Genomic DNA, 10580 nt, shown 5'->3' on the forward strand with positions numbered 1-10580 from the left:
GTCAATGAAATTCAGGCTTTGCTAAAGGGTGGTAGCAAGATTGAAGTAGACTAAAGGGGTCTGGTAGTTTACTTTTTTGTGTGACTCCAAACTCATAATGGATCCAATACAAAGTTAAACCAGGCCAGAATCACTGATATCAATATTTGTATTGTTAAAAGGAGCTCTGTTATTAACCTAATTACATGCATATTTACAGACAAAAAATTTATAAAAATTACAATTAATAAACAGTTGCTAAAAAAAATCTGAAAATGTTGGGATATAAATAGCTGAACACTGTATTTATGCACACAACTCAAAGTAGAAGAGTATTCTAGGACAGCAATTATTTGCAGATTGATAATTGGCTGATAATTTATTTGGTTAATTGATTCATCTTTTTTTTTATATATATATATTTAGTGTCAACAGAACAAAACTCTGATCAACAGAACAACACCCATGAATACATTTCCCTCATGTTGGACAAAGAAATCAAATTGAATTTAAGATGCTTAGAAACAGCAAATATTTGGTATTATGCTTTAAAAAGTTAAAACGATAAATTAATTATTTACTGATTAATTTAGTTTGTGTTTGTGTGTGACTCTAGTAGTGACAACAAATTAGGATAAATACTTATGTCATAGCAAATAGGCACAAACTGAGTGAATTCAGTGTTTTTCTATTTTCATGTTGCTTGATTTTTATATTTCTGGAAAAAAAAAGATCAAGCAAAGGCCCCAGAACAAAGTTAAAATAATGTGTATTTTTTCCACCCACTTAATCATTAAATTATCTTGCAGCCTGACCCCTAGGTTCAGGTTGAGAGCTACTATATTGAAGTACTTGCACAGTGGTGTCTAGTCACCACCAGGTGGCACTGTAGCACTACAACAAGATTACAACACCCCTATTGCATTGTGGGGTATATTAGAGACTTAGAGTTTGCCTGTCAGACATCACATATCTGTACAGCGACACTGCAGAGAATCCAGACTATTTAATTGTTTGTATTGCTTTTGAATTTCAGGGGAAATTATAACAAGAACTGTCCAGATCTGTGGAAACATATTGAATAAATAGTTACTTTATTCAGAGTGAAAGAGCCCTCCAGTTGGCAAAAGGAGTGACCTTAGCTGCAGATGACATGCTCTGACAGTGGGTATGAGGCCATTCCTCATTTTCCATAAGCTTGTTGCTGTAGAAAGCCCATTCAATCAGGGTCTCAAGTGAGTGAAGTGGCTGGAGGATAATCAAAAAGAATCAGCCAAGGTTGTCCAAAACGCCTTGGGAATTGTTGCTTTGTTAGAAATTATTAAAGTGTTCCCCTCCAGATCAAAACAGCCTCCCATTCACAGCTGAGTGAAAGGCTTGGTCTGTGGTAGAAACCATTAAGAGAGCCTGCGGACTCAAAGCAATGTCTCCTGGCAGCTCTGCATTGCTCCTGGAGCAGTGAGCCATTGTTTATTCATCGCCACATTGGCATTCAAAGTGCATCCTCACTGTTCTCTCTCATAACCAACAAGTTGCAATTTTTATGCATGTGAAGGTTGAAGGCAAATTATTTATGGGAGACTGGACCTGAGGAAAGAGAACGGCCTCTAGCAAAATGGTTTACGTTGAGAGCAATCCTTTTCTATAGGCTATTGAATTCGCTGGATCACAGCAAGATATGCATGTATTATTCAGCGTTTCAGAGAAAGAATTGTTGCCTTGCTAGACAGCCATCTGCTTTTTGGACATCGTGATGCATTCAGGACATGCTACCTTTCAGGATCAGGTTAAAGTCTTATTTTTCAGCAGGGGGCAAATGAAATGATTGGGGGGGAAAAAAAGGTACTCTGCTATCCCTCCCTCTGGGCTTTCACCTCCCCTCACTGCAGTGAAGGTTTTCAAGTAAGAAATATCTGAGCGGTGATTGCATGCACGTCTTGATGTGTCTAGATTAGAAGAAACGTGGAGCAAGTGGAGGTTCAGCTGCGAGGGGAACTTTCACCTGTTTGAAAAATTATTCTGGAACATCTGGTGTTGTCCAGATGCGGAGATGGGATCTGTGAGGCATGTGATGTCAAACAGCAGCAGGTGCTAGGTGAGAGGACCGTCACCTCTCCAGGGGCAGGTGATCTGCTGGGTAATAGTTGCCACGAGGAGATGACTCCTTAGAGTAAAATTGCACATTATCAAGTCTTTACATTATGTAGGAACAGTTTAAAATCCTTAATGGCCTTGATAGCAGATCTATTAGTAACACAGACTGTGACTGTGAGTCTCTGGTTCATGGCACTTGAGTGGCTTCATAAAGAACCCTTTTTGGTTGTTCATTACGGTGTAATGTTCCATTACAAAAAATTATTGGAACGTTATGAAAGTACACCCCCTCGTTGTTTCTTTGATGGATCTTGATTGTGAAGTGCACAGCATAATTAAATAATAGAATTTCAGTTTGAAAAGTCCTGCTGGGACTTATTGTGGAGTTTAATATTGGTCCAAATATTGGTTTGTTTTTTTCTTCTTGTGAATAAGTATAGAAATAGTATCACCTTCAAAGCTGTATCACTGCATATACATAGCCTTAATAATATTTAGAGGATGAATTTTCAAAAATAAAATCAACATTCATAAACATTCATAGTGTTTCATAATGTCTATGTTTTCGGTAATACAATTCACCATGTCACTATTATTTCCTTTTACAAATTGATACATTTTTCTTCTCTTTTTTTTTCTTTATTTATCCATGTACATTTTCTCCTTTCCCTTATTATGTTTAGTTGAAGGTTGTAAACAGTCGTCCCAGTTGTTGTGTTTTTTTTAGTAGTTAGTGTCTGTTATTTGATTATTTGTTTTGTGTGGGACCCCCTCGAAAATGAGTTGGTTTATCCCATTTGAAAAAATACATTTCACAATCAAATAATAACTTTTCCATTGGTGTAAATTCACCTGAAACTAAGATTTGCTGTGTTGCCTTGTTAAAGAACGAACCATTCATATCTATAATAGGAGCGAATCCTCCTCAACAGGGTTGTTGCATGTTGCTCCGCCATGTTTCTAATTGCTAGTGGCAGAGTTAGCAACATGGCTTCAGCTATCAGTCGAATGCCCAAAACAAGAATTCAAACCAGGAACCCTGATCTCAATGCTATGATAAAGGCAGCGGCAAAGATTCAGTTAAACCTTTTTTTGTGCCTTTGTGAGCGTGCAAAGTGTCACCCTCGTTGGCAAAAAGAATTGCATTGAAACTGAACCAGATGATTTCATGATTCTATAGTTATGACATGCTGTGACCAACATTTAATTCATAATGAAAAGGTAAAAAAAATAAACTTACCTAAAGTATACATTTTTGTGTGACAGAGGAAGTGTGACCCTATCTCTGCCCGTCAGGCTCGCGACCACATTGTCCTCCGTGTTGATGATGCAGAGATAATTTCCTCAAGACCTAAAGAAGTAGATGGCAGTTTATATTTTTAGGCACAATCCTGTTATCTGTTCAATATCTCACTGAATTTGTAATCATTAGCAGCTGCATCCTTCTGTGCTGTAGTCACCTGTTTTAGAACTTGACAGTTCAGCAGTTCAGGTAAAAAAATAAAATAAATTTAGGTCACATAGAATTGTAAATTTTAAAGAAAACTGGAAAAAAAAGACATAAGCAAAGCCTTGGAAGTTAATGTTAACAATGGCCAAACACCCGTTTTTTGTAAATGACCTGAGTAACAACACTGTCACAAGCTTATTATGTGGATGGAATATTATGATGACTCATTACACAATATCAATGTCAAAACTAAATGGAGAAATGGAGGTATAAAAATTTGTGCCCACAATACTGAGTTGAGTTGAGTGAGTTTTAAAAGTCCTAAATAGTTTTGAAATCGGGTGGCATGACACACATCACATGATCTCACGGGAAGCCGACGTAAACAAAATAGAGACTGCAGTGTGACAGCTTGTTCCAACGTAAGTAATTCTTGCAGTGAGTAAGAATGGTTTGGGTGATCTGTTCAACATGGGTTTTTGATTTGTCATTGAAAACTCTAGGTAAAAGTCGGCCTACATGTCAGTGAACATTGTCCTCAAGGGCTAGACTGTAAACCAAATCTTGGCAATAATCTGAGCCTAACATCAGCACAGACCAAGGTCTACCCTCTCAGATTGTTGAGGGGAGGAATCAGGGATAAATCAGCCAACACTGTCGTCTGATTCCTGCCTGAGAGAAAGACAGTTCTAGGAGATCTATGACTCATTTATGTCTCAAATTACCAAGTTAACATGACAATTGATTTTCATTTAATTAAAGAGACCAAGAAAACCTTGTTGGTGCTTCAGATAACCAATTAGGCCCTGGTTAGGTGCAGAAATATATATTTTACTCAAGTGTATCCATGGTTTTTGAAATAGAAAATCAGCTGTGGTGGTGAGGTGGAGGAGAGCAGGGACACAATGCTTGGTGATTGAATAAGTGATTAGACCTCAGGTTTACACAAAGGCTCCTCAGTTGCAGTAATGGCTGCCTATTAGGACTCAGTTTTCTAATTTGACTTTCACATGCATATTTAAGTGACGATAAGCAACTAGAAGACCGTGTGCCAGCCAATACAATGCAAGGCTCAGTTTGTGTGGCAAATAATGCTCTTGACCTTTAACTGATGAATAATACCCTGAGAAACAGAATGTAATTATCCAATGCATTACAGTTGGTTCAAAAGGTAGCCACCAGCTGAATAAGCTTTAGCCATGTGAATCCATCGGAGGCATTTACTTGTAAACGATACATCTGTTATTTGGGGCATGGCTCTGTGGTATTGAATACAGTTCGATGATTTTTGAATTTTGCTAAATTTAAAACCACAAGGCATCACTAATGAGGAAATAGGAACAAAAGCCAAACATGAGAGAGTGTGTGGGTTTTATCCATCAGAAATTAAAAAGAGAGTGTTTGTTTAGAGCTCCCATCCGGATCACTGAGCATTTAGTCTAGCCATCAGATGAGAAGCCAGAGTAAACATCGCACTCAGTTGCTGTGCAGACTCAAAGGACGCCCAGTTTTGCTAATGCTTGTGCCACCACTGCAATTGGACACACTGCATTAATTTAAGGTTGCTCAGTCTCCCTTAAGTCAGACCGCTGAGATATGAAGCATGTGACAGGGTCTGAAAATTATGTGTTGAAATGAAGAAACCTATAACTGAGCAGAAAAGTAATTACATCCATGCAATCATTTAACCGACCAGAACATGGAGGCTCACTTGCTCCAGGCTCTACCTTCTGTAATTTCATAAGTATTTAGGAATGCATTTAAGACTTCAATTTAATTTCTGCATTGAGAAACAAAGCATGCTAGGTTATAATTTATCTTTCTGACATGCCCTTTTTTAAATTGGACTAAATCAAATATGCTTTAGGGTGGCGACAGAATAGTTCTATGGGAAATGTTTTTAAGCTCTCAGCGTAGAAACCGCATGTAACAGGTAATGTGGTTAAATATTCTAATTGCGTTACCTTCCTCCTGTGCTGCTATTCTTCATTCTTTCTTCATAATTTGGAGAATGAAAATAAAGTTTGTCTTGTGCTGGCTCCCTAAACCTCACTTCATAAACAACTGCTTTATCAACAGGTTCTCTAAGCAATTATGTATTTTTGCAGATGACAATATTAATAGAAATGTGAGTCTAGTGTGCACATAAATGCAACTAACGAAACAAACTTTTATTACCTCACAGAGAAAGATGTTACAAACTTTGTCAAAAAGTTGTCTTGTAAACGGCTCAATTATGTGTTTAAAGGTAATTATTGATACAATTGGAGAGCATTGCTATAATTACTCAGGGACTAATAGAAAATGATAAAAAAAAAATATATTTCTCAGCATATTAACTAAGTGCTGTAGAAAAGCGTGCTCCATCATGTTTCTGTTGACTCGTCTCTTTTGTTTTTATCCGTACACATTGTCCTTGTTTCACCTGCTCGGGTTTTCCTTTGTTCACATCACAATGACTTGGTAAGAGTGCTCCAACAGTGGGTACTTACTACATCTCTGGCCTTCATGTCTTGAAATAAATACCCTGTGATAGCGTAAATATAATGCTCCACATGTGGATTATTTCTCTGCATGTGCATGGTCTAAACTGAGCTGTGTGGATGTAAACACAGTAGCTACATTTTACATTATAATGGAGAAAATAGCATTGCTCAAGGCTCACTTGCTAAAGCTTAGCATGGTAGCCTCTGACTCCAGGGTAATTTACTGAATGTCTAGAGGCAAAGCTGCCTTTAAAATCACATAGTTCAATGCTTATGTATTAAGTTTTAGATTTATGTAGCTTTCAGAACAAAAGCAAAAAGCATATTTATTTGTGTGCATTTCTTTTGTAGAATTTGGATGATTTCATGTGGGTTAGCCACTTTTACATCACCTTTCAATCTCTGTAATTCAAAATAAATGTATTGAACTTCTTAGTGTGACAAAGTACTCACCACGTGTTCACATCACATTCAGTTTCCTCCGTTACAACATTGTTGAATTGTTAGTGGCTGTGTTCAGATTTACCGGCAAGGTGCCGGCCTGTTGTTTGGGGTGGGGCCGCCCAACATTTCCTGGTTTTGAGGGATTGGTGATGATGTCACTGGGCTAAACCAAATGGAGGGGTAATCCTTTTTTTTTTTAAATTCAAGCATTTAGCAGATGTGTTTTAGGATTAGTTACATTGTGTAGTCAGCTACCATTTAGAAATATAAATGAGCTTCTAACGTAGTATAAGAACGTTTTTTTCTTTGTATTAGGAGTACTGCTAAGTTCAACCTGCTTTGTTGTGGTTCAGGCTGAGTAAGTTCATGTGTGAATTGAACCCCCTGCATAAATAGATGGAGTTTTTCTGCATTCGAAACAACTCGGATGTCAGAATTGCACATGAAAAAGTGCAATGGAACATGATATAAAGTCACAGTTCTGACTTGTGAACCCTGGGAAGTTTGATCTTCCCCCGACTTTACGGAGAAGCAGTTGTCTGACATCACACAACAATGGCAGCGCTCATGGAGACGTAGATACTGTAGCGCTGAGGCCCGTCAACCTTCTGTCTGACTCTTGTTTCCTCGTTTGTGAAATTAATGTGGGCGTGTTCTATTGCTCTTATGTATTGCAATGTGTTTCCAAGTATAAAATGTATAATAATAAATAACCCCTCCCCTGCTTTGTTTATGTATGAAAGGAGGCTGCACTGGTCACAGTTGAATTATCTCATCACGAGCCAAATAACCATCAGCTTCTCATGATCAGCCATGTTTGTTTATGTTTGAAGCCTTGCTTGGAAGTTGGAAGATGGAAACTTCAAGTCAGAATATCCTACGTCAGAGTTGTCTGGAACGCAGCGTTAGTCCAACCATGGAGGACCAGTAGAGCGGTGCTGCTAACAGCATGCAGTGTCTATTTGGATTCTTAAAGGTTGATTTCCTGAGTTGTTTTCCCAGTAATTTGTTTTGTTGTTTCGTCTGAGTTACACATGTGATGAAGAGCAGTGTAACAAGAATCCTGCTGAGTCTGCCTGTCTACCATCTTCATTTGCCTTCAAGCCAAACTATGCTGCACTGAGAGAGAGAGGATCAGGCACATTTTGTAGAGCTCGTGTTTTCATTGCACTCTAGGGATTTTTCATAGAGGAGTTTATACATAAAAAGACATGAAATTAAGTTTTAATATTTCATTAATTTGTTGTACAACATGGCTAAGAAGGCTACCTTATATTACAAACCCCTTTTTCTTACTTAAAGATGTCCTAACGTTTCCATTTTCTGGAATCTGTATTGATGAGCCAACACCTTAGTAAGTTTAGACTTAAATCTTGAATCATAACTCTTGCTCAAAGCTAACTTACTAAAAGCTAACTGCCTAGCTTTTCTGAGTGTCCTTTGACTAGTGTAATTCACAGGATTTTATTTACCTTTAATTCACAATGTAGACATAATAAATGTAGAATAATTCATAAGTAGTTTGTTCATAAGTTTGTCCAAATAACAGTCAAAGAACATTGTCTGTAGATGCTGCAGTCTTTTAATCATCTTATCGAAGAGCATTTGAAAGTATACAAGTACACAAAGCATATTTTTGTTAGATTTCGTAAAGATTTCTGAGAATAACTGATTATTATTGTAAAGTTTTACAAGTTGAAAATCTTTATAACTATTTAACTTCTTTTTACCTCTGCAAAGGTTGTGTTTTCACCTGTGTCAATTTGTTACCTCTGCCAAGTTTATCACCAGGATTATGCAAAAACGACAAAACAGGTATCTGAAATTTGGTGAAAGGATGGGCCCACTGAAAATGGAATTTGATGCAGCTTCATTGAATTTAAGGGGTCTCCTGGGCCTTGGTTGAGGTGTGCCCTCCACTGAGTGCTATTTTAGTTTGTAAAGCCGTGCAGTGTGTTCCTATCTGTAATTCCTAATTCAAAAGGGAATGACTGCAGCGGTTACAGAGCATGGAACAGATAATTTTTTTAACTTATCCACATCTTTCAAAAATTAAATTGAATTTAAGTTCAAGCTCATTCAAGCTGATGAACTTCTTCCCATGATGCCTTTCTTTCCCTGTGTTTTAATTCAATGCCAATTTAATTAGAAAATGTAACTTTTAATTACCTATCTAATTAATTTAATAAGTGAAAAAAAAAGACTCAGACTGACAAATTACTCAGGTGGCAGCTAGTGTTCCTTCAGCATCTCAGCAGCTCTCTTCAAGGCTGTGTACCGACATTTTTTTTTAGACTATAACAGGCTGTCCCACAAATATAGAACACTTTCATATGCTGACAACAGAAACACACACGAAACATAAGTGGAAAAGCATCTGTAGAAGAACTGTTGTGTATCAGTAGGAGACTGGATGACTAAATAAAGAAGCTGGATAACTAAATAAACTTGTAGTGCAACAATAGCAGTTTTATGGATATCTCAAAAAGATAATCACCAACAGCTATCTGAGTGTTTCAAATTAAAAATCTACTTAAATGGAAATGAATTATGCATCAACAATACTAAATATGATGGAGAGATTACATACAAGCGAAGCAGAATAAAAGATAAGATGAGAAGATTGGGAAATACTCAGCTTGCTTATTGTATCTAGGTGGTGGCTATGAAGCGGAACATCAATGTAAATTTGGCAAAAGAACACTTTGCTTCTGCAGAGAGGATTCACCTTGAGATTTGGTCAAAGGAAACTTCAGAGGATGCTGCTTGAAGCTTCGGCTCGGCAGATAATTACAGATTTCCTGTCTGAGACACTTAACCTTTATTTATTCCATTTTTGGTGTGGGGGGGGGTAATATCTTTTTTCTAATTAATCACACCTAAAACTTGCACATCAACTCCCAGTGCAGAGTTTCTCCCTCTGGTAAATATCAATCTCTGATTAAATATCAGAGTATTAAACATCAAGCAGCAACATAACTGACATTAGAGCCTATAGAGCTGTTCGCAGCGTCTTTCAGCTCTGGATTTAATCACCTCACAAACACAAGTCCCTTCTCTTCTCTCTGACACTGTCATACAGGATTAACAAACTGGTTGTGTGTCGTTTAATTAATGTAGATTTCTCTGGGTCAAACTGTAGTAGTCGGAGATAAGTGTGTTGTGGTTTTCACAGGCTTCAGGTGCTTGTCCTTCATCATTGTTTGAAATAACTAGCTCATCAGTTTCATGTATCTTTTCCCCCCGACATTAATACTATTACAAGCACAGAAGTCAGGTGGTGTTTTCTGCAAAGCTCTTGCCATTGCTTGACTTTGTTGGACTGGCACCGTTTTAATGCTTTTTAACGTCTCACCTTACAACGCCATGCTGTCCTTGCAATACAAAACACTAAATCACATGTTACTGGAGGGTTTAGTGACATTTAGTGCTTGAATATAAACTGTGGTTTTCTCATCTTCATTTAGCCATTCTACAATTTAACAGCACTTTGCAACTTGACAAAATTTCTGTTCAGTTGGATGTCTTTGGGTGAGTCACTTTCTCAGCGGGTGTTGTCACTATATAGCAAACTGAATGACTTACTGTGGTCAGTCAATGTCTCTCTCAGAATGATTTTCTCCAACAGTTTTCCGACTGTTATATTAAATGTTCATATTCAAAGGAATGGGAAAGTGGTCTTAGACTTGTCGACTAATGTCTGGTATCGGTACATCTACTTGTACCAAAGGGTTATTTCAGAAGTTGCTAATCCAAATAATTATCACAAATATCCACATATTGAATCAACAAATAAATACACAAAGTGTTTGCAATTTTGTGAAATCTAGAAGTAATATGTGGATGGCAGCTCAAAGGAAGCTAACACTAATGTGGTTGCCATGGGTAGCTAGAAGTATTGATAAACAGTTATCTCAAATGGTTAAATAAATGCATGGGTTAACACATTTAAAAGCTTTAAAAAGTCGTAGCAGTCTAAGCCAATAGATAAATTGTTGAAATAGCTAAAAGTCATCAACAAACTATTGATCAAATATTTTGTAAAGTAATGGGTGAACAGTGGTACAGTTTTCTAAAAGTAAATAATAAATCATTAAAAGAGTTAGCTATGAGTAATGAATGATCAG

General features: G+C 37.2%; 1 long non-coding RNA gene across 1 annotated transcript; it reads right to left on the reverse strand.

Annotated features, from left to right (window-relative positions):
- Nucleotides 1–137: 137 nt before the first annotated feature.
- Nucleotides 138–6593, reverse strand: LOC109630295 (uncharacterized). The gene is made up of 3 exons (XR_002202781.2): nucleotides 6463–6593; nucleotides 3314–3424; nucleotides 138–2143 (listed from the first exon to the last, which is right to left on the reverse strand). It is a non-coding gene; the product is annotated as an uncharacterized lncRNA (long non-coding RNA).
- Between the last annotated feature and the right edge of the window lie 3987 nt (nucleotides 6594–10580).

This window comes from Paralichthys olivaceus, chromosome 11 (genome assembly GCF_024713975.1).
Source record: "Paralichthys olivaceus isolate ysfri-2021 chromosome 11, ASM2471397v2, whole genome shotgun sequence".
In the NCBI taxonomy this organism is placed as follows: Eukaryota; Metazoa; Chordata; class Actinopteri; order Pleuronectiformes; family Paralichthyidae; genus Paralichthys; species Paralichthys olivaceus.